At 35.9% G+C, this 26,790-nt stretch overlaps 1 protein-coding gene across 2 annotated transcripts in view; it reads right to left on the bottom strand.

The window, feature by feature from the left end:
* LOC106878845 (guanine nucleotide-binding protein subunit beta) overlaps positions 1 to 26,790 on the bottom strand; it is a 168,439-nt gene that overhangs the window by 76,906 nt on the left and 64,743 nt on the right. The window contains exon 1 of one of the 2 annotated variants that reach the window (XM_089349644.1): positions 1,765 to 1,814. The exons of the other annotated variant lie outside the window; for it this stretch is intronic. The gene's annotated coding sequence lies outside the window, so the exon portion shown is untranslated. Of the gene's footprint in view, positions 1 to 1,764; positions 1,815 to 26,790 lie in introns of those variants that run through there. 2 annotated transcript variants of the gene reach the window in all.

Genomic DNA, 26,790 nt, shown 5'->3' on the forward strand with positions numbered 1-26,790 from the left:
TTTTTAAACCGAATGTATTTTTTCTGATGTTATATGTATTCCTGAATGATTAGTGTAAAGAAATTTTGATTTATTAAGTCTCTTAATGAATTCTTTATACTGAAATATATATTGAAGAAGATAAATATGTTCATTTGAATATATACGTTTTTGCGTCGTAACTCCTTTATTATTATTTATATACATAAATAAATGAATTACATCTCTTTTTATTTATTTTATTAACATACCTCTTATTGTGAAAATATTGGTTAAACTAATATTGTTATCTGTACAACTATACTGATACTCTATTTAGACTAAAAGAAAAAAACCTATTTGACCCATATACCTAGGGTTTTAATTCCTCAACATTTTGATAGTAGTAAAATGACCTGGCACTACTCTGACCAGGGATACCTTTATAATCTAATACATTTATAGCCTTGTCCATGCATACTGCTTACACCTTCCCTTTCCTTAGAAGTAATTGTCCCTTATGCTATCACCACTAGATAAGAGACAATAAAATCAGAGACAGAACTTTTGTCTAGAATCAATTACTAGCCTGATAGACTCGGCTATGTCAAGATGGATTTATGTATTCTTCCTCCCACTTGGATTTTTATGTATTCTTTCTCCCACTTGGATTTGAAATGTTGCCACAATTATAATATGTCTATTCTACTGTAATTTTCTGCATTTTCGTGCAGTTGAAGATTGCTCTTCATATTGCATTTAATGTAATGCTCGCATTACTTAAATAAATGGAGTAGCATGAAACGTGCGTACTGCAATCATCTTTGAAATCCGTGTTGCTTATTTTGATTTTTTGATTACCTATCCTTTTGGAATGGTTTTTGTATAATACCATACCATACAATATTCTGGTGCCTACGCATAAGTACCATATTCAATCTTGAATCTAAATCTAAACCTTCTACATTATATATATATATATATATATATATATATATATTATATATATATATATATATATATATATATATATATTATTATTAATTTTATTACTAAAAATTAATTTTATTACTAATTGACGATTCCCTGCCCTGCATATCTATATATATATATATATATATATATATATATATATATATATATATATCAGATAGGAGCCTGGTACAGCCTCTGACTTGTCCTCAGTCAAACCGTCCAACCCAAGCCAGTATGGAACGCAGACGTTAGACGATGATGATGATATACATACATATAAATATATATATAAATACATATATACACACATACATACAGATATATATATATATATATATATACATAAATACATACAAATATATATATACACATGCATAATGATATATATATATATATATATATATATATATATATATTCACACACATACACACACACTCATATATATATATATAAATATATATATACTTACATACATAAAATGTATAAATATATATACACATACATGCATAAAAATACATATAAATATATATATATACACATACATAAAAAGATATATATAAATATATACACATACATACATAAAGATATATATAAATATATACACATACATACATAAAGATATATATAAATATATACACATACATACATAAAGATATATATAAATATATACACATACATACATAAAGATATATATATATATATATATATATATATATATACACACACAAACATTTACACAAACACATACATACAAAGAAACATACATACCTACATACTCACATATATGTAAAAGTGTGTTTCAGGTTTTGTGAGGGTCAAGGAGTACTTACTTGTAGAGAAGGTTACTTGGTTATAATCTATATGATTTTTCACATATACTTTAACATTGTCATGTGATGTTCAAATTATATACATGGGAAGTGGGGTTGGGATGGCTAAGTGAGCGAAGTGCTGGGCTAATTGCATTACTAAACACATCCATAATTGTTGTTGTCATTCCTCCTTGGTTTCTAGTTCAAATGGTACTAGAGACAACTTTGACTTCCATCTTTGACCCAGTATTTTACTAAGACAGGCGTGATTAATTAATCTTTCATTAAAAGTGACCTAGCATACAACTAAAGAACAAAAAAATTATTATTCAAGTTAATTATATTATTTGATGGGAATACCAAACTAAACATTCCCATTAGTTTGGTTTATCTTTCCCATTCTAAGTTCAAGTCAAAAGACTGTGAGTTGGTAGAGTCATTAAACACAGTGGACAAAATGCTTAGCAGTATTTATTCCAGCTCTTCAAGTTCAAATACCATGATTTTTTATTTATATTCTACATGGTCAATAAAATAACGCTAAACATTTTGTAGTCAATTTATCTGACAATAAACTATTCCTGTTCACATATCAGCCCTGAGAGAAATTATTATTATTATTATTATTACCTCTACCTTGGTGAAGGTGGAGGTATTGTTTTCAGTCACGTTTATTTGTTTGTTTGTCTGTGGACAAGATATCTCAAAAACCGCTGGGTGGATTTGGATGAAACTTTCAGGGATGTTTGGCCTCATGACTGGCGCGAACTGATTAGATTTTGGAATCAATCCAGTACTGGACGAGGATTCTGGATTATTTTTCCAGTTGTTTTACTTAACTTTTGAGAGCGGTCGGGTGCATTTTTAGTATTCTCATTTGTGAGAGCAGTCGAGTTTATTTCAGATATTCTCATTTTAAAAATCTTCTTTGATATTAGTACTTTACACTTTTTGGAATTCCAGTTGTCACTGTAGATGTTATCTTTTCGATATAAGAGAAAAAATTTTAATAATACAAAGCTAATGGAGAATGCATCCATAGAATAATCCATATATTTATTATAATAGTCAATTCATGTTGCCCCCCCCCCCCCCAAAACACGTGTAGGCAACATGAATTGACTATTATAATAAATATATTGATTATTCTATGGATGCATTGTCCATTGTATGTATCTAGCACTATGGCTTTCTCTATTTCTAAGTTAAGGGTAAAAATAAAGCAACCCTGCAAAACACAACTGATCTCTACACACAGAATAACAGCAATCAAATAACAACAGCAGAGTGCACAACAAACATCAGCAATCTGACTGTCGCCTGTACTCTTGACAAGAGATGCCAGTGAGTCTTTTACACCTAGCAAGCTCGTTCGTATTAGCCCGAGTTGCCGGATAATTTTTCGTTCCTTTAAGAATATTGCAGAACGGAAACTTTTCATAGATTGGAATTTAAATCCTAATCTCTATAGAAATTGATTGTTTCAAGAAAACATTGAATTTGAATTACTTCTAATTTTTCCAGTTATAGATAACAACTTGGGCTTTAACTTCTGAGCGTGAGTCAGGTATATGTGAATGATGTTAAGAGAATGTCTGATACAAATGATATTTTTTTACATAGGGCACCTCTAAGACAACCACCAGATGCTGAATGAAATTAAATGAACTGCGATTAGGCTCAATAAAAGAAGCCCGAGTTATTGGCTGAAATTATATACTTGAAGTCAGTGCTGGTAGAAATTAAATCAGCTTGCAAATACATGTTCACTTTATTAAATTTATACTCAGGCTAAGCCTGAACAGCCCGAATGCCGGAGTCGCCACTGATATATATACATTTATTTATTTGAAAGAATGAGTAGAGATGGCTTGAAACTCATATCAGAGTAACTCACTGTAAACATTATTATTAAGATGAAAATAAAAATTATCCCTTCAAAAAAGCCATCTCTACTCATTCTTTCAAATATATATAATACTGTACCAAAAACTTTCTCTTAATTATTATACTATATATACACATATATATATATATATATATATATATATATATCTGTATACCCTATGTATGTGTGTCTTTCTGTTTATCTTCCACCACCACTTGACAATTAGTTGGTTTGTTTACATCCCTGTAACCTAGTGGATCAACAAAATAGACCAATGGAGTAAGTTCCAAGCTTGAAAAATTAATACTGAGGTCAATTTGTTCAACTAAACTCTTTAAGGTGGTACCCCTGCATGGCTGCAGTCCAATGACTGAAACGAGTAAAAGATAAAAAATAAATATGGTGTATGTGTTAGTTTTGAAGCTTCTGATAGATGAGACATAAATTTTCTCCTAGATATGATGCTTGTCTATCACAGATACCATTTACAGATTCTCAACTGCAATGTATTCCAAGGAAACAGTGGCAACAAACTTAGAAGCACTTCTTCTCAAGAATTTTCAGTTATATGTACCTTGCCTTATCAGCAGTACACAGTATTTTGACACTAACAACATGTACAGATATCAACTAATAAATTACTAACAGGGGAATCTATGTCCTGCTCAACCTGCTAAATTTCTCTCAAAATACACTATCATTAAAAAAAAAAAAGAAATACATGTTGGATATATATATAGTCTGAGATAAATTCTATCAGAAAAGACATTTTGCCTTTGATCATAAGTCTACTCAATCAGGGAAGACCTGGGGCTAAATAACAACAGCTGCTAATGATGCAAAAAAAAAAAAAACCCATTAAATTTCTGGACAACCTTGCTTATTTTCTTTTCTTTGAAAAATCGAAAAAATGTTTCAGTTACAACAGATAAATTATTGTTTGTTTTTGTTTGATAGAGTAATAGGGAATCCCCACCCTCTCTCTTTAATCAGTGTCCCTTCACGTACTGAACATTCATTTAAACTCTCAAATGTACTGCTTCAATATATTGAAATAAAATACCATAGATGTTTAAAGATTTGTTAAATTTTCTCAGTTTAATTATCATCCAGAATTATGTAATAAAAATAGGAAGAGTATATGCATTCATACACCCATGTTGGAAGTCAACTTGAGACTGAGACCACTTCCTAAACTCATTAAGACAATGCAAAATGTTCTGAGAGCCCAAGAAGTTCCTGTGTGTGAATTTGTATGGAGTGGATAAAGTGTTGCACAGTACTGAAACCACTTTTCAACTACAAAACCATTGGCACAACAAAAGTCGAGATGACCAGAAAGCAACTGCATTTTAGGTTTTTTTTTAAATATAAATTTACCCTCTTTAAGAAAGAAGTTCTAATGAGAACTAGTTGTTGTTCTTGATCACTCCCAGTGGTTCACATGCTTGTTAACCCACATCTAGGACCCTAACAGGTGCTATTACTCCAGGTTAGAATGGACCTGAGAACAATAGTAGCTAAGAGGTGATTCCACATTCCACAGAATTCCCAGACCAGAGACCCACAACTGGATGCAGTTTAAAGTCACACACATGCATATAAACTTAGCCCTTACTTGTATGTGAACATGACCTTGTAGCTTGAACCACACTTTTGCTGTGAGCATTGTCTCTCTCACCCTTGATCCAGCAAAGCATCAAGGAATGTGACAGCTGGTGTTAGAGAGAAAGAGAGCTACACCAATACTAGGCTGGTACTCGTTTTCAATTGAACATACTGAAGCAACATGCATTGCTCATGGACACTCAACCTGGGTATTGAACCTCAGAACTTTATAATCATAAATCTGATAACTTTAACCACTAGGCTATATGCTTTCAAATATACAAGCATGTGACAAAATCTGCTTCAATAAATTCTGTCTGACACATGCAAGCATGGACAAGTGGATAATAAAACAACGATGATGAGGATGAAGATGATGTATGTGCATGTGTATATATATATATCTTATATATAAATGGCGATTTCTATCTTTCTGTCTGTTACCATCTTGCTGCCTATACCAGCAAATCAATCTTCACAAAACTTTGCATACATGTTAAAATAACATCCAGTTCAATTATAGGCTAATTGGATTTCAATAAAAATCGATTATGGGCCCCCTACAGGGGTTGGGCTATTAAATGATAAAATGAGAAGGGTGCAAAGAATATTACATTGAGGGAAATGTGGTGGCATAATGAGGGTGGGTGATATTAGGGAAGAGAAGGAGACAAAGAGACACACAGAGAGAATGAGAGACAGGGACAGAGCAGGAGAAAATGTGTTTACTGAAGGAACAGCGAATTTTAATACTTTGTTCTTTAAATTTGATCTATCAGTTAATGCATGCGCTTTAGTGAATTAACTGTCTTCCTGGGTCTCCCTCTTCCACGGGCACCATTCACTTTCATAGACTAGTACTTCTTTTAACAGCTGTCTTCATTTATACACATCACATATCCAAACCAATATAGTCTTCTCTCTTGCATGCTACATTTGCTTCCTCTTATGCCCAACTTTTCTCTGAACACATTTGCACTTTGTTATCCATGCACATTGATGTTGCACATCCTACGAAGAATACTGCCTTCATTTCTCTCTAGTTTATGCATGTCTTTTTCATTCAGAGACCATGTCTCACTACCATGGAGTATAGCCATTCACACACAAACATCATATAATCTACCTTTCACTTAAAGAAAGAGTCTTTTTGCTGCCAAGAGGTAATAACTCTCTGAACTTCCTCCATCCTAATCTTATTCTGGAAACAATACTTTCAGAGCATCCTCCATCATTGCTAATTTGGTCACCTAGATAACAGAAACTATCTACAACCTCAAGAGAGCCTCCAAGGCATTTGAGAGAGTCTAAGCCCTGTGTGCCCTTAGTGCTTATCACTAAGGTAGAGTACACATTTCTTATTCTTTGACAAGAACAGTATTGATAATGACTTCAGAGTTTCAACTAGCTAAGTCATCAGTGGACTGTTCAATGATGGCTTAACCAGCCAAAACGTCGAAATCACTGTCAATACTATTCTTATAAGGCATATGTACATATGTATAACAACAATAAGTAAATGACTAGATGCATGTATGTTATATACATAAAAAGTGTGGAATGAAAACTTGTTAAACACTCATGACACAACAGCACTTAACTCTTCTGAATCAGCCTCTTAAACCTACCAGCTGTCATCTTATTTTAATGACTCTTCATAATGGAATGGCATGGTACTACTCTTAATTGCAATTACCTCAATCTACATTTCTTCCATTCACTCTGTAGTTGTCCTTTCACTACGCCCACCACCTTTATCTCTGGCCCTGTTACTATAATCTCTTTCGTCTCTTTTTTAATTACGATATTTACTACCCCCACCTCTCTCTCTCTCTCTCTCTTACACACACATTCTAATTAATTAATCTCTTATATTAATATCATAATTAGTGGCATATGTGAACTGACTGAATTCAGGAACTGAAATTAGATCTGAAGCTCCGTTTGCCAAAGTTCTACAACTGCCCTCTTTTACAGTTCCCATGATGATGATGATGATGATAATAATAATAATAATAATAATAATAATAATAATAATAATAATAATAATGATGGTGATGATGATGGCTTCAAATTCTGGCACAAGGCCAGCAACTTTAAGGAGAGAGATAAGTCAATTACATTGACCCCCCTCCTCCCCCCACTCCAGTGTCCAAGTGGACAAATATTTTATCAACCCCTGAAAGGATGAAAGGCAAAGTTGACCTCAGTGGAACTTGAAACCAGAACATAAAGAGCTAGAAGAAATGCCACGAAGTAATTTGTCCCAACTCACTAATAATTGTACCAGCTTTCAACCTTATACAACAACAACAACAATGATAATAATAATAAGCCTTTCTACTAAAGGCACAAGGCCTGAAATTTGGTGAGAGGGGACTAGTCGATTACAGTGACCCCAGTGTTTCACTGGTACTTAATTTACTGACCTCGAAAGGATGACAACGTCAACCTTGGTGGAATTTGACCTCAGAATGTAGCAGCAGACAAAATACTATTAAGCATTTTGCTTGGCGTGCTAACGAGTCTGCAAGCTTGCAACCTTATTGATAATAATAATAATAACAATAATCTACAAAAGTAGACCTGTCGACCTGCAGAAAATTACCATCCTATATTCTCCAAGAATCCTCAAGGAACATTCTTGAGATTTGAGGAGATTTGTGGTCACTAAACATCAGGATAATATACCTGCTATCTAAATTAGCATACACTAGCCTAATAACAACTTATACCATTGCATTTTATAGGGAGACCTCTATCGATTTAATCAACCCAAGTACTTGATGGGTACTTTATTTTATTGAAACCAGGAGTATGAAAGCCAAAGCTGACCAGAGTGAGATTTGAACATAGATTGTAAAGGTCCATAACTAAATACTTCAAGTCCCTTTGTTTGCTGCTCTAAAATTTCAACTTTCCAGAATAATTGTTTCTATCTTTAGTAAATGATCAGAAATTATAGAGGAGGAATCTAGCTGATTGAAACTACCCCAGTCCAAACTGGTACTTTAAAGTTAGACACTTCGGAGCAGTGAAAAGCAAAGTTAACCCTGGTGGAGCTTGAACTAAGAAAGTAGAGGGATGAAACTGAATTCTGTGGGACACACATCTCAGCTTTGTTTTGCTTCTGTTACTTCACCTACATATTAGGATAGACTTTGGGTTAAAAGGACAACAGCAACTGCATCACCATTAGCAGACAACTTTTTATACCACATACCATGTGGTATAAGAAGGACTATTAGATCATCATCATCATCATCATCATCACTAGTATTACCATCATCACCACTGAAATCTTACTCCTCATCATCACCTTCATTAGTTAAGCACCCTTACAGAGATGCTTGGTAACTACGGTTTTGCAGACAGGCAGCCATCTTGCTGAGAGCTAAAAGTCTGGAACTGGGAAATACTGATTGGGAAATGTCATTATTAAAACAACTGAAGGTAACATATGAATAACAGCTGGATATATACATATATCATCATCATCATCATCATCGTTTAACGTCCGCTTTCCATGCTAGCATGGGTTGGACGATTTGACTGAGGACTGGTGAAACCGGATGGCAACACCAGGCTCCAGTCTGATTTGGCAGAGTTTCTACAGCTGGATGCCCTTCCTAACGCCAACCACTCAGAGAGTGTAGTGGGTGCTTTTACGTGTCACCCGCACGAAAACGGCCACGCTCGAAATGGTGTCTTTTATGTGCCACCCGCACAAGCCAGTCCAGGGGCACTGGCAACGATCTCACTCGAAAATCCTACAGGAGCCAGTCAGGCGGTACTGGCAACGGCCACGCTCAAAATGGTGCATCTCATGTGCCACCCGCACAAGAACCAGTCCAGGGGCACTGGCAACGATCTTACTTGGCTTGCCGGGTCTTCTCACGCACAGCACATTTCCAAAGGTCTCGGTCAGTAGTCATCGCCTCGGTGAGGCCCAATGTACGAAGGTCTTGCCTCACCACCTCAGCCCAGGTCTTCCTGGGCCTACCTCTTCCACGGGTTCCCTCAACTGTTAGGGTGTGGCACTTTTTCACGCAGCTATCCTCCTCCATTCTCACCACATGTCCATACCAGCGCAATTGTCTCTCTTGCACGCCACAACTGATGCTTCTAATGTTCAGCTTTTCATATATATATATATATATATATATATATATATATATATATGCCAGCATGGAAGGTGGACGTTAAATGATGATGATGATGATGATATATAATGTGTGTTTGTGTAATAGATGGATGGAGGAAGTTTAAGTAGAGAGAGAGAGAGAGGGAGAGAGAGAAGGGGAGAAAGAGGGGGAGAGAGAGAGAGGGAGAGAGAGGGAGAGGGAGAAAGGGAGAGAGAGAGAGAGAGAGAATGTTTTTGATAGATCAACTGAGAAAGATAGTAATAAATTAGAGAGCATACTAGTGATGATGATGATGATGATGATGATGATGATGATGATGATGATGATGATGATGATGATGGCATGATGGTGCAGGAGATGATAATGTTTGTGATGCTGATGGGGATAAGAATGTGATGATAGATAGCAAAAGACAGAGAGGGTTTTCTTTTCCATTGCTTATTCAGAGATGGTGGAAAAGAGAACAATAATACCCAAGACCATTTTTCTGCAAAGCCTCAAAGACAGATTGGTGGTGGGATGCAGAGAGGGAGGAATGGTACCACGCATTTGGTCTGAATACTTCTAGCAGAGTGGACTCTGCGAAAGGCACTCAAGGATCAGGGTTTCGACATGAATGTGGTCAATGAGTTAAGTCTACTACCCAAGACCAGATAGTGTCCATCTGAATGGAGCTCTTACACAATGTCTGTGCATTAGGTTTCACTGACAAAGAGTGGAGCAACCTGAGGTTATAGGTAGAAGACACTTTAATAAGGTGCCACATGGTAGGATTGAAACCCTGATCTTATAAGACTATAAGGCAAATTTTTTAACCTTATATATGGCTAAGCCTGCATCTGGACAACATTGATCAGAACGAGGACGGCCATAACAATAATGTTAATGGTGACAGCAATGGATATCATGAGAGTGGCAGTGGTGGTGGTGCTGCTGCTGCTGGTGATGATGATGATGAGTAATAAAAAGTGACCTGCTCTGTCAACACTTGCATACATAGCTGAGTAATTAACTTAAGTGATTTGGGGTTTGGGTTTTTTTTGGGGGGGTGGTTAGAATCTCATGTTACTTTGGATAATTTTGTTAAGAGTAACCCAACTAGCTTGTTAGCTAAATAGGTAGATGGATCCATTTATACAGTTTAAAGGTGGTTTGATGTACTTAGTTATCACTTATAAGCAAGTTATGACATAGTAGCTTACTCTGTACTCCTGCTAATTGTTTTAGGTGCTTGTGAAGTTGTGAACAAACCTACAACACTGTCTTGGTTCTCTCACTCTTGATCCAGTGGGACATTTGGGATGTGATAGCTGAAGGAGAAAGAGGGCTACACCAAAGTTGCACTGGCAGGGCCTTCTTTTATTTTCAGCCAAATAAACTGGAGCATTGTGAAATATCATGCTAACTCAAAGACACAACATGCTGCCCAGTCTAGGAATTGAACCCACAACCAATAAGCCATATACTTTCATGTCTAAAATGGGAAAAATAAGATGGATTTAACACACCACTGCACCACCACAGCAGAGGACAATATCATGAAATCTGTATTTATCTTTTATTCATTTGTCATTGGACTGTGGCCATGCTGGGGCACTTCAGTACATATTTTAAAAGTCTGGTACTTATTCTATTGATCTCTTTTGCCAAGCTATTAAGTTACAAAGATGCAAGCAAACCAACATCAGTTGTCAAGTAGTGGGGGTGGGGTACTGGCACTCTGTCAGTTACGATGACAAGAGTTCCAGTTGATCTGATGAATGGAACAGCCTGCTCATGAAATTTACATGCAACTGGTTGAGTACTCCACAGACACACAGGCCCTTAATGTAGTTCTCAGGAAGATTTAACATGACCCTCTGAATGCAACTAGGCTAGTCTGTTAGATTACAGGTGCAACTCACTTTTGCCAGCTGAGTGGATTAGAACAATGCAAAATAAAGAGTCTTGCTCAAGGATACAACGTGCTGCCAGGTATTAAACTCATAACCTTAAGACTGTAATCTGAATACCCTAACCACTTGGCCACATACCTACACAAACACACACACATATACATACACACACATACACATAAAAAGCATCATCTGAATTTGGCCAATGCCAATGTCCCCTGAATGGCTCCCGTACCAGTGGCACATAAAAAGCACTATCCAAATGTGATCGATGTCAGGCCTACCTGATTGGCTCCTGTGCTGGTGGCATGTAAAAAGCATCCACTACACTCTCGGAGTGGTTGGCATTAGGAAGGGCATCCAGCTGTAGAAACTCTGCCAGAGCAGAGTGGTGCCTGGTGCAGCCACTGGCTTTTCAGACCTCAGTCAAACCATCCAACCCATGCCAGCATGGAAAGTGGACGTTAAACGACGACGATGACGATGATGATGATAAATTAGAGGCCTCAATAAACATGCAAAGTATTCTTTAACACATAACAGAAAGGTTCTGATTTCCAGTACTTAGAGTTACTTGTTTCCCATCATTGATGGGTAGACAAAGCCTTGCAAGGTTTTGATTGTCCCAGAGCTATAGTAGACAACATCTGTAAACGAACTTTAAATGATGATGATGATACACATTTTTCATCTACCAAATTCACTCACAAAACATTGTTCAGCCCAGGGTTATAGTAGAACACACTTGCCCAAGGTGTTGTGCAGTGGGACTGAATGCAAAAGCGAACTTCTTAACCACAAAACCATACCAGAATGCTAAAGGATATTGTGAGAAACAAAAGGCCAATGTGGGTTAAACAAAATGTATATTTTAAACAACATTATGTCATGTTGACAAATATATTGTTATCAAATATATGCTTTCAATTTATAATGAAAGAATAAACAAATAGATAATATTCTGCAGTTCTGTACACTTCATCAAAGAAAAGACTAAATAAATATATTAAGACATTCTTTTGATTTTGTAGATCAATTATACTTTACATGTTACTTGGTATATAAACACCACAGAGGATTGAGGTTTATCGATGTTAATACAGTATACACATTTGAAGAATGCTGTGATGGAATACAAGTAAATTAATATACTAAGCATTCTTCCTCAAAGGCTTCAGAAATACTTATTCCCCAATATAAACAACAAAGATAAATATCAAACATTAAAACTAAATATGGATAGACTACTTGAGAAATATTTTTCCAAGTATTGTGGATAAAAGTACACCGTTATTGATTGAAAAGATTGCTATTTATAGCAATTCCTATTTATATCACTTCGTTCAAATATATTACAAGTTTACCAAAGACATCCAAAGAAAATTGTCAAAGCCCCTTATTATTATTATTATTATTATCATCATCTTCATCACTATTACTATTATTATCATCATTACTATTAGTACTACAACTATTATTATTATTATTATTATTATTATTATTATTATTATTATTATCATCATCATCATCATCACCATCATCAACAAAGAAGAAGAAACTGTTGGTGGTGTTGATGATTGTGGTGGTGATGGTGGTGTTCAGAATCATTGCTTTTCATAGTCAGACTGACCATCATCTAGAGATAAGATGGCAATTCTCCAAGACAATATGAGAGCCTCTACATGACCTCTCAGGTTGTAAAAAATAGAAGCTGAATTGCCTGCAAATCACACTCTATCATAATAAAAATAGAATTGCACATTGAATAATATCATTGCAGCCAGAACATTTTTGAACATAGATCTGCTCAACCAGGCTCGGCTTCAGCTGAACAACTACAACATGACAATTGTGAAAGGACTTCTGTCTTCTTCCTACAAACATATCACTGCTAGTTGAGAGAAATCATTCTGTTTCTAAAAGTAATGGGCATTAAAGTAAAATCTTAACAATATCCTCTACAGGCCTATGTCATGAGAACATGTATATGAGAAAAGGATGTGGAAGACTTTATATGTATGTATATATATATATATAAATAAAGTCTTCCACATTCCACATCCTTTTCTCATATCCATGTTGCTAATTTGACATAGGCCTTTAGAGGATATTGTTATGTATGTATATACTGTAAAAACCCATGTAATTTACACACTTTTTTTTTTGCAAAAATAAAAATAAACTTTAGGTGTGTAAATTACATGAGTGGATCATTTCTAGAATTTTATTTGTAATATTTTTTTTGTTGAAAAAAGATGTACAAAACATAAAAATTTGTACCAGAAATTGACTCATTTAATGTCAAAATAAGTTTTTACAGAAAAAAACAATGGCTTAAATATGCATAATGAAGTTGACTTTTATTTATGCTGGATAATATAATACTTTTTCTGTATAAATTTACTAAAACCACTAAATGGTTAACTGGTTTTTTGAAGTCTGACGTTCATGCTGGTAAACATAGTCCGGGCCATATTTTACATTGCTTGGAGTTTCTACCTATCGCAATGGAGTAAGTATTTAATTTCTCTTTCACAGTAAAAGATTCATAAGTTCTGCTCGTATTGACATTATTGTCAATATGAGCAGAACTTATGAATAACAGTAATGACAAATTTTTAAGTTTGCTTCACATTTTATAAGTATGAAAGAGAATAAAATTTCGATACTCCATGTCAAAGGTTCCGACAAGAATAGTTGGAAAAGAATTCTGTTTATATAATCAATTTGATCAGACACCTTCCTCTGTCGGTTGAGTAAAGTGTCATCCAAGCTGATGTTTATTGGTAATTAAACTTAATTAGCAATACCTGTGCATATTGATCAGCTTTGTTTTTGTTGGTAATTCTTAACAACAATTTTTTCTGTGATTGTGATTTGAGAAGACATACAGCAGTATGCTAAAGATTGGACATAATCTTTATATATATATATATATATATATATAAATTATAGAAACTTCTTTCAAAATGCTAGCATGGGTGGAACAGTTTCACAAGAGCTGGCCAGGCAAAAGCCTACAACAGACTACTGTGACTGTTTTGGCAGGACATTTACAGCTGGATGCCCTTCCTAACACCAACCATTCAGCAGAGTGGACTTAGTGCTTTTTACATGGCACCAGCACAGGCAAGGTCAGTTTTGGCAAAGTTTTTACAGCTGGATGCCCTGCCAAACACCAACCACTTTATAGTGTGGATTGGGTGCTTTTAAGTGGCACCTGCACTGATAGGGTCACCCTAAATAAAAAATCTTTTCAGGAGCCCTTAAAATATTATTGTGAATTCCTAATTTACTATTTTACTATGTGGACCTCCATAAAATCTTATATGGATCCTGGTTGAGAACCTTTGTAGTAGGGTGTAGAGTGAAGGAAACGGCTGCTATTTCTAGTAGGTTGAGTGACTATGTAGAGGTTCCCAGTATGTAGTAGTAATAGGGATAGCTATTAAATATATATATATATATATCATCATCATCATCATCATCATCGTTTAACGTCCACTTTCCATGCTAGCATGGGTTGGACGACTTGACTGAGGACTGGTGAAACCGGATGGCAACACCAGGCTCCAATCTAAATTTGGCAGAGTTTCTACAGCTGGATGCCCTTCCTAACGCCAACCACTCAGAGAGTGTAGTAGGTGCTTTTACGTATCACCTGCACGAAGGCCAGTCATGCGATACTGGCAACGGCCACGCTCGAAATGGTGTCTTTTATGTGCCACCCGCACAAGCCAGTCCAGGGGCACTGGCAACGATCTCGCTCGAAAATCCTACGGTAGCCAATCAGGCGGTACTGGCAACGGCCACGCTCAAAATGGTGCATCTCATGTGCCACCCGCACAAGAGCCAGTCCAGGGGCACTGGCAACGATCTTACTTGGCTTGCCGGGTCTTCTCACGCACAGCACATTTCCAAAGGTCTCAGTCAGTAGTCATCGCCTCTGTGAGGCCCAATGTACGAAGGTCTTGCCTCACCACCTCAGCCCAGGTCTTCCTGGGCCTACCTCTTCCACGGGTTCCCTCAACTGTTAGGGTGTGGCACTTTTTCACGCAGCTATCCTCATCCATTCTCACCACATGTCCATACCAGCGCAATCGTCTCTCTTGCACACCACAACTGATGCTTCTAATGTTCAGCTTTTCTCTCAAGATACTTACACTCTGACGGGTATTCACATTGACATTACACATCCAACGGAGCATATATATATATATATATATATATATATATATATATATATATATATATATATATATAGTAGAGGTAGTTATGGTGGTGGTGGTGGTGGTGGTAGTAGTAGAGATGACAGTGGTAAAATAATGGTAGTTGTATATGATGTATGACAGTAGCAGTAGCAGTGATAGTGACAGTATATGTGAAGGTAGTGCTAGTGCTAGGAGACATAGTGGAATTGTTGTTGTTGTTAGTGGTGGTGGTGGTGGTAGTAGAAGCTATGATTGTTATGAAAGAAGACAACAACATCAGCAAAAACAACAAGGATTTCAATTATAACTGTAAACCGTTGTTTTCCCCTCCTCCGCCTCTTTCTCCTCCTCATGCTTTACAATCCATTAAACCCTTTCTAAACAATTCTATGAATCAGTAAGTCTCCACCACCACTGCTGCTGCCACCACCACTACCACCATCACCACCGCCACCACCACTGTGATGTTCCTGAAACTAAGAATGCAAAAGCAAAGATCTTAACTAGAACCAAATGTTTGTTCCTTCTGGATGCTAAAGAACTGTCTTTTACATCCAGCTGGAATTTGGCTGGAACGCAGTCGGAGTCATTTCCAATTAATCACCAATCCAGTAATTGGTCAGTTCTTTCTTTCTTTCTCTTTCTTTTTACATTGCATAAATAATCTTTTATTTTCATTTGTTTCAGTTACTGAACTGTGGCCAAGCTGGAGCACCATATTAAAAGATTTTAGTCAAATAGATCCCAGTACATAGTTTTTCTTTTTTTGGTCCAGTACTTGTTCTATCATTCGCTTTTGCTAAACCACTAAGTTACATGCACATAAACAAACCAACACCAGTAACAAAGACACACATCCACACATACAACGGGCTTCTTTCTGAATGAATTTGGCAGCTGGAAACTGCCTTTGTGTCTGTGCTTGTCCCCCATCACTAGTGTTCGGTGTGTTTATGTCCCTGTAACTTAGCTGTTGGACAAACAAGGCCAATAGAATAAGATCTAGGCTTTTTAAAAAAATAGTAAATACTGGGGTCGATTTGATTGATAAAAATTCTTCAAGGCAATGCCCCAGCATGGCCACAGTGTAATGAATGAAACATGTAAAAGATGAAAGATAAAAGAGGAAAGAAACTTATAACAGACATATGTAACATGATCCTAGTGATTACCTGATCAGACTCCCAACTGGTTGGGAAGTTGTTCTAAGAGACTATATCAGCATATACCCCAAGTAGTTTGTTTAAACAAGGACCATAAGGGTGTTTTGATGTTGCTCCCTGGAAATTACCCAAACATTATTCCTTGTTTATTTAGTAAACATTTTACGCTCATTACCACTTTAATTAAAATATTTGATAAAATATAATTTCTTTGAATGTTTGTTGTTTTTGTTTTTGTTTACATTAAATTAAAGAACAAAACAAAGATAAAAGTAAATAAAAAACAAAATAGTGTTTAAAACAACACAAGAACAGAAAATAAAGTTTTGCTCTTATTTTAACCCTTTAGTATTTAAACTGGTTGAATCAAGCCCAAATAGTCTTCCTGTTACATGTTCAAACCAGCCAGAATTAGCCTCTTGCCCCTACCCAACAAAATCTCTTCATTGAAATCTCAAAATTACAAAATAATGCATGATTAATGCAAAACAAGGTAAAAAAATAAGCATTACATTATACAGAGTAACATAAATGCTAAGGGGTTAAATTTTGTAACAATTTCTGCAAGAAAGGTTTAAGTAAAATGACATTATTATTCCATGGGGTAAGAAGGTAAGTTGGTAGATTCATTAGCATGCTGGACAAAATGCTTAGTAGCATTTCTTCCAGCTCTCTACATTCTAGGATCAAATTTCACTGAGGTCAGCTTTGTCTCATCTTTTTGGGGTTGATAAAATAAGTACCCAGTGGTGGATTGGTCAGGTTGCCAGCTTGCTCGATAGCAAGTGGGCCCCTGCACCTTTAGAATCCATATACGGGGGCCCATGTTAGTGTCTAAGGAGCCCATCCCCTCAAGTCTGAGAATTTTTTATTCATTCCTGGAAGGATGCATTATTTCAGCCTGGCTGTGTTCGTAGACAGTTGAAAAGAATACTTTTAAAAAAAAAAAAAATTAAATGATAGCTGTGGGTGGCCCCCCCTTGTAGTTGTGGGTGGGCCCCCTTAGTCTCCTGGCAACCAATATTTTTAAACCCAGTCTGCCACTGTAAGTGCCAGTTGAGCACTAGGGTCGATGTAATCGACTAGCTCCTTCCCCCAAAATTTCAGGTCTTTTACCTAAAGTAGAAAAGATTATTTCATGCAAAACAGTAAGAATCATCATCATCATCATCATCATCGTTTAACGTCCGCTTTCCATGCTAGCATGGGTTGGACGATTTGACTGAGGACTGGTGTCCAAACAATAATATATCTATTTATTCTTAATATGTTCTGGTTTATTTGAATAGGAATATCTGATCGCAGTCATTTTTCATCATTGAAAAAAATATCGCCTTCCTTCATAGAGAGTGTGTTCAATAACACTTGCAATTTCCAGACTTAGACCAGTAAATTGTGTTTTATGAACTCATAGCATCTAAAGGGAAGAGGTGTTCTTCATAAATGGAAAGCAACAGTGATAAAATATCAGAATGTATTAAGAATACATCCCTTATTGATATTATTATAAAATATTTTATTCATATTCCTCCCACCTGTCCAGTGTTGTTATTATTGAACACTGAGTCAGCCCTGATTGAAGATTGGACTCCCTTGTTAGCTCTTGTATGTTAATAGCAATGATAATGATAATGGTATTGACGACAATAGGGAAAAGAAAGCAAACATGCCAAACATCATAATTAAAACTCCAATGAGCCGGGTCTCCAGTCTGAAGTTAATGGCCTCTCTAACTCCTACCAGTTTCAGCTTCTCCCCACCAAAGATCATGCATGATGCCCTTCTTCTGATTAAGCCATGCAAAAATATAAAATTAATTACACATTTATATAAAATTGATAACACCAGTCTCATCATCTTAATTTCACATAAAGGAAGCAGTTAAAACCAGTGGGTCTCAACCTTTTTAATATCCAAGCCAGATCCAAAACTTGGACTTTTTTTGTTTTAGGGAGCAGCACCAAAAAAAGTAAAACACAAGTCAAAAGAAGAAAAAATTATTATGTTTATAGAGAGAAGGGAGAATGCTTGAGGGTTACATGCAACCTTGGGAGCTACAGTTGAGAACTGCTGGTCAAAACAGCATTTAATAGAAAAGAGGTGAGTGGTAAACAGAAAATAGAAGAGAGATTTTTCCTCACTGAAAACAGTAATTTTTTTTTTTCTTCTTTGCAATCAATGTCTCAATTTGCAAACACCCATAGCCAGGCATTCCTAATGCACCAATAAATACAGCCCAATACATACCATTATTAATGATTACCAGATTTAAATGACAAAACAACCTTGGATATAGCTATACTGCATCAAGGACAAACTGAATGGATTATCATGTTACTCTAATCTAGCTCCTCTTCCACTATTATACATACAACCAGATTAACAACTAAACATAAAGTGGAGTGTTGCTGGTTTAGAGAATAATCTGATAAAGATTAGAAAAGCTCGTAGATAATCCAAAAGCAAGAGATAGAGAGAAGATATATGTAAAAGATACTTATTGATTTCTGAAGGTACATATTTGGGTGGAGTCTTACTATAAGTTAATGTGCAAGCATGCACGTATATAAATATATACACACATATACACACACTCAAACACATACTGATTGGAATATCATCATCATCCTCATCATCATCATCATCACCAACATCAACATTTTAGAATCTATTTCTCCACACTAGCTCGGGTCATAAGGATCTGCACTATAGCATACTGCTAATCTTCTCAATCCTATATCCTATCATCTGTGAGACTCAACATCTTGAGATCCAACCTCCCTAATACTTCTCATCACTTCTTTGGGGGGTTTTTTCTGACTTAACATAACACAGCCTTTTGTCACCCAACAAAGATACAACATCTCTAAAATGCAGTCACATAATAACGACGATGATAATAATCCTGACTCTACAGAAAACTTGTTTGTTTTGCACAGCAAGAACTAAAAGACCAGTGCTAGGATACCTAAGTTTGTAGAAGCAACAATATGTTGAGTGAACAAACTGAATTCTTTCTACTATAGGCAGAGGGCCTGAAATTTGAGGGAAGGGGATAATCAATTAAATCAACCCCAGTGCAAAAATGGTGCTTATTTTTTTTCTGAAAGGATGAAAGACAAAGTCAATCTTGGTGGAATTTTGTGTCACTTTGATGGCATGCACTACTCTCTCACTCAATAATGATAATAATAATAATGGTTTCAAATTTTGACAAAAGGCCAGCAATATTAGAGGAGGGTGTAAGTTGATTACATCGACTTCATTGCTCAACTGGTGCTTATTTTATCGACCCCCCCAAAGGATGAACTGCAAAGTTGACCTCAACAGAATTTGAACTCAGATGTAATAGAGACAGTGGTTCTCATGGCTTTTGATCTTGACTGAATGGAGGTGTTATCATGTACACATTTTGTCTTGGTGTATATAATGGGCTACAGCAAATATTCTGCTCAATATAACAGATTTGCTTGTCAATTGCTTGACCTAAACCAGTTGAGCATGTCCCTAAGTAGCTGACAATATGTGCATCTCTGATCATGCGCAGGAGTGTCATAGCCATGTGTTGAGGAGAATTCTTTGGGATTTGAATAATTCACCCCTGGAAACATGGGCGTTTTGTACATCATCCTTATTCAGATACCTCTTGAATGGGATAGCTACTTGACCTGAAGAAAATTCCAACTGGGCCCCCATCTGCAAAGTCATGCACTATTTATATGAGACCACCACCATGTCGCACACATTTGGTTGTGAGGCATGTGCCTGGTGTACCCTTATCAGATGGGTAGTTATGATGGGTATATTGAGCTTTGTATATTTGTACCGCAGCATCATTTTGATGGCATGTGCTCCTCTCTCACTCAGTAACAATAATAATGATAATAATTCTTCTTAATTTTGGCCTAAAGCCAGCAAGTTTTAGAGAGAGATACTTGATTACATCAACTCCAGTGCCTGACTGGTACTTCAGCTTCCTGTCATAATAACGATGATGACAATTTATTTTTCACAGAGGGATCAGATAATGGGAATGTTATAAAGGCAGTTTACAATTTGTGTGGGTATCATCATCATCATCGTCATTGTTTAATGTTTTTCATGCTGGCATGGGTTGGACAAAATATGGTGGGGTAGAAGAATGCAATCCAGTATTTTAGAATAAGTCCAAAATTTAGTCATATAAACAAATAAAGGAAACCCTCCCACAAAGAACAAGAAACTAACACCTTAATACAATCAGATCACTCTACAACTAAGACCACATTCTACCCTGATCACCATCAGCAAACTGAGTCGTCTAAATTTTCTTCAAGTTTGGACAAACTACAAAGTTTCCTACATCATGAGGGAAGTGGAATTTTTTTACAAACTACTTCCCTGGTCAGTCATTATCTTTTTTTTTTTCATTTATTTTCAATGTCATCTTTCCCCTTCTCCTCTTTGATATAATCCTCCCTCATTCTCGTTCTGCTCATTCAGCAATTACATCAAATCCTCACAATTTAGAAAACTGTGAAGCCAAAGCGCTCCACTGAGATGGGAACTTCTTTATAAGAGACTTTCAGTCTCCTACATAGCTTTTGTCTGGGCTCATTTTGCATTTCTTATATCTTATTTTTTTCTGTTTTGTTTTATTATCCATGACTGACAGTTTCTCACACATCACCACTAAACATTGGAGACAAATTACAACTGCCCTAAACCTTTAACCTGTCCTATGATGGAGGTTTTAACTGCTCGGCTTCTTAGCACTTTGCCTTGTCATCAGCCTCTGGACCTGGTGGCTTTGAACATGAGATTTCATTTGCTTTCTCTTTGGATACCCCTAGAGCTACAAACTGATACTCTGGAAACAGCAATAGCTTCAGCCATGGTCCCAGAACTCTGTTGTTATTTCTATCACTGTTACTATCTGCCACTCTGTTTATTCTCTTTCCTATTTCTTTTTATTTCTAAGCAGAAGATGTTCATGTAGCCTTTACTACCATACATTTAGCAACTGAGCATTCTTCCCTGACACTACTAGTTGAACTGACCATCTTTCTGATCCTTAATAGGGTACAATTTTTGTGATAACCCTGTGGAGGTCAATACACACCACACATGTACAAGTGTAGTTGCAAGAGTCTCCCACACTTACTGCATGATTGTAATATTGTAGAACCCAGAAGCCAACATCTGTCGCAATATCCTAATTATAAACTTCATATTCCGGAAAGCTATACATTTCAGTATTAGCCATAAGTGTTTGACATATTATCTCTGCTTGTCTCCTCACTTGATTCTCACTCAAGACCAGACACAAAAACTTCCATATGTTCTACTATGGTCAACAACACAACACATCCTGTTACACATTGAACAAGGTTTCCCCCAGCTCTTCTTTAAGGGCATATACAATGTCTCCTTGTTATTTGAAAAACAGAAGCATGTCACCTTTCTCTTCTCTCTTTGTTGAGTAAATTCTTTAGACAAGGAAAGACTTGGGTCTTTCTGGACATTCCTTGTCCATTCCTTCTCTTTTACTTTGACCCAGCTCAAGTTGAGCCACTCCATTGGTCCAATAATGTTTACAAAACATTTAATGTTATTGCTGCTGCTGCTGCTGTTTCTATTGTTTTCCCCATTCAAATTAATGCTTTCAACACTAAATCTTTTTTGTATCTTTAAGCTTAAATAATTCCATTGTTTAAACTTGAAGCTTCATTTGATTTGTCACTTTTTATTGTTTTTCTGTTTTTTCTTGAAAATAATTTAGAAGCATGTTTGTTCACATGATTGAGGTTACAGTCACTATCACAATGGTGAGCACCTCTTCCTTACTGTTCCCGAAGCCATTTTGAATCACAACAATACAAATGGCTATTTCATTAAAAAAAAACATATAAACAGTTAAAAATGTCTGAAGACAAACGTTTCTTTATACTGCAGGTTTTAAAGGGTAGACTCTCAAACAGTCCAGAACCTTTTGTTAGTCATAAGTTAACCAGGTTAGAAATTACTTTTTTTTTTTATAGGGAGCTCTTGACTTAGACATCCATTTGTTTCAATCTACATGGTAATCTTTAGTAAATAAAAGTTTAGGCTATAGCTGCACAAGATCAATGTCTAGCCAAACAAAAACAAGAACAAGACAAAAAAAACAAAAAAACTCACAAGTATCAAATGAAAAAAAAACAATAAAGAAATTAAGGCCTTCACTAACAAGTGAGTATAGCTTGGTTACATGTATTGTGATTCAGTTTATTACTTTAGGGGGCCTATCTAGTCATGAGCAGCAGTCTCACCAACCTTTGGCTCAGCAGAACACTGAGGATGTGCCAGCTGGTGGAGAGAGAGGGGAGCAGAAGAACATGGCTGGTGCTCATTTTCACCTGGGTAAACTGCAGCAAAATGAAATGAAATGCTATGCTGAGGAATACAATACATCAATCAATCTAGGAATTGAATCTATGATCATAAGTTGAATATTCTAGCCATGGGCTACATAATCAAAAGAATCAACCACCTCATTTCCAGCTGCTCAGTTCTTGAAATACAGGATATATTCACAAATATGATTGCATAGACATTATATTTGTTGGGCAATATGTTGATGCTCGAGCATGAAAATTGGATAAATGGAATAAGTATGCCTAAATGCAGTGCTTTGTTAATGACAAGACTACAATACTTAGAGACCAAGAAGTCAAAGCAAATAACCCAGATAATATAATCAAAGACAGAAATGAAAATTTGTGCGGTTTGGTTTGACTTATTGATCCCTTTCAGCCAAAACTAAACTGTAAAAAAAAACAAAAAAAAACCGGAAGGCTGTCAAAGAATAAACATCTTGAAATGGAAATAATCAAAAGCAAGTATCACTGTGATACAAGTAATGGCCTTTATTTCCAGTCTTCTATGAAAACATGTCAAGCCATGAGGAAATATCTTGCGTGGAAATAACAGGCGGGGTTAACAACAGGAAGGGCATTCAACTACAGAAAATGTGCTTCAGTGAAATCCATTTGACCCAGGCATGCATGGAAAAGTGGATGTTAACACAATGATGAAGTATGAAAGTGAAAATGATATCAATAATAATAAAACAAGAATAAAACATGAAAACATTACAAACAATGCAAAAAGAAAAAGTAATCAAATATTGTACAGATAACACAGGACATACCATACTCTAACCCATACAGCAGATACTCTACACTACCTAGCAACGTAAGTTTACATACAATCATCTCCTAATTGTAGATATTGGCCAGGGAGAAAGAAAACAATGGCAAAAAAATTATTTAGCAGAAGAGATAGGAGGTTTTGTCATTATTGAATTTAATTTAATTTTGAGAAGGGTATTTTCATGCCCAAGTATCAGTTTATTTTGGCAAAAAAAATAATGGTTTAATTATGGGCAGATGCTCTTCCTGGTGTCAATGCTTATACATTCTTTAAGTAAATAATATTTTCTTTATTCCACTAGTCTTTTGAAAGATCAGAACTTCAAAACAAATTGTTAGCAGTGAACGTAAACATAACTTCTTTGTTTTACTGAGACAATGTCAAGTGAAAACATGGAATGTCAACCTTTGCTAACATACACACAGATATACATGCACATACCTGTGTGTGTGGGGTGGGGTGGGGGTGGGGGGTATGTATTAATGATAAGTTACATGTATTAATGATCACTTACATGTATCTTTGAGGCATATGCTGCTTTTAAAAGCTTAACCATGACATATTTCTGATCATTTTCCATTAAGTTGTTTCTAATTGACAGATGTTGTATCATTTAATCAGTACAAAAGTAGTTCAATATTGTATCCATATTTCCAGGGACTTTCACTCATTTCAATTTTTACCTTGTGACATCAGTTAGTTTCAACACATTGATATATCCCTAACCAACATATACGTACTGTTTATCAAATTATGAACCCAGTCTTTACCAATCACCACTTATATAAGTCTATAACTGACACACAGACATCTTTTATCACCTACAAGCCCAATCATTACCAAACCATAACCTATAAACATCTCTGACAACTATATGCTCTTGATCATCTACAAAAGCAATACCTATCAAACCATCACTTTGTACCTATCAGTCCTTCTGACAATCACTGTCTTATCACAGTCACTCACCACACACCCACAGAATCTGCAATAGCCCTCTATCCTGAATCCTATGGCATTTCAAGCGAGCTGACTTATTGGAATTCCACCCATACTCTGCTAACTCTCCTTGGCAGCACACATGCATGACCCATGAACTACCAGAAAAAGTTAGGAAAGTGTTTGAAACCATCATCTTAGGTATGTCCTTCCACACAACCTCCACAGCCCTAAGTTGCCAAAGTGGTTTACTCATAGCTGTACTACAGCAGTGGAAGCAAAGAAGAACATGACCCACAGCCTTTGCAGAAAATCACTCCCTTCCAAAAAACTGGATGGTTCTTCTCTAGAACTGAATCTCCTGCAAGCCCTTTATCTAGACCAATCATAATCCTACAGGACTTTATGAATGGTATGCCTAAGTGAAATATTACCTTGAACTTTTTTTAGTAGTGTGGTTCGCATAATGATGAGCCATGTCTTGTGTGGCCCACTTCTTGAAAAAGGTTGCCCACGCCTGATCTTGTCAATGATAGATGATTCTGTAGTTCATATAGTGTGAAAGCTTTCTTTACTCTTAAACTACAACCAATGCTACTTCTTTGATACAGGTACCTCCATCAACTTCATGGAATCTTCCTATCTCGCATTTCTCAACTATGATGGTTCTGTAAGCAACGCACTGCAAAAAAAGCCTCTACATTTTGATCCAACTCTATACTACACACACTAAGTTAATCACCAAAACTACCTCTTTCCATAACACAAGACTCACCTTAAATGGAAAAAGATAACCAGGAGTAGTAGAGTAGTAAGAAACGTTTAGTGTTACTGAGCACAAGGCAACCTCACAAGTGCTGGTGCAATGCTAAAATGCATTCAGTACACTGTGTAAGTTGGTTGGTAAATGAGTGGAGGAAATATAGGAACCAGAGAATTCATTGGTCATGTCAAAGATATGATAACCTTACTAAGTTGGTGGTATAATAAAATATATTCAGTATGTTCTGTAAAATGGCTGATGCTTGGAAGGACATCCAGTGGTAGAAGCCATGACAAAAATAGAACATACAAGTAAGATGTCATCCTCTGACCCATCTAAGAGAGTTGTAAGTCTGAATAAGAACTGACTCAGACTGCCCTGACCATACCAGCATAGGTTTGACTGTCTAAATGATAATGATAGAGTAAAATAATGGAAAAATAGCTATAAAAGTAAAAGATAAAATAAAAATAGGTTATGCTGATTGAAGATAAAAATAATTAAAGAGTAATTCCAATGTTTATGAGACATTTCTATCTTTGTCATTACACAGACACACCCAGAAACACACACACATACATGTGTGTAATACCAACCAGTTATTAGTAACCATTCAACAGAGCATGGTACTCTGCCCAAAGATCTTGTTCAGGTTTACAAATATTAGCTAAAACTCTTATTTAGTTATATTGTTTTACTCTTAGCTAAGAACTTCTGTAGCTGTCTTGCGAGAAAAAAAATGACATCAACAGTATCTTGCCCTTGTACAGTACTGAACTACATCTTATTCTCATTTCATCTGATTTAATTTTCTTCCTAATTAGTTGTGCTGTAACTCTTTCTGTTACTTTCATAATTTGCTCTAGAAAGAAGAAGTCACTACAACAGCATCAAAATGACGAAGCATCTCCTAAATGTTATCATGTATGCACGTGTATGAGCAAATGTATGTTCACATTTTACAGGGTGACTGACTGACTGACTGACAAATATACTACAGAAACAGTCAAATACATAAAAATATAACCTGCAATCAGTTGTATAGAAGACTAACTGTAGTCTTTGCTTCTCATTTAACAAGAAACTTATTTTTATAGTCTAAATTTAGACATTTTGATGAGATATACAGGTGCTTACATATGAACATGCTATATGTGGGTGTATATAAAAATACACGCACACACACAAATGTATGCATATCTATATATATTTATATACATCATATGTACATATATATACATCACATGTAAATACATACG

Source organism: Octopus bimaculoides, chromosome 3, assembly GCF_046866305.1.
Source record: "Octopus bimaculoides isolate indiv1 chromosome 3, ASM4686630v1, whole genome shotgun sequence".
Lineage (NCBI taxonomy): Eukaryota > Metazoa > Mollusca > Cephalopoda > Octopoda > Octopodidae > Octopus > Octopus bimaculoides.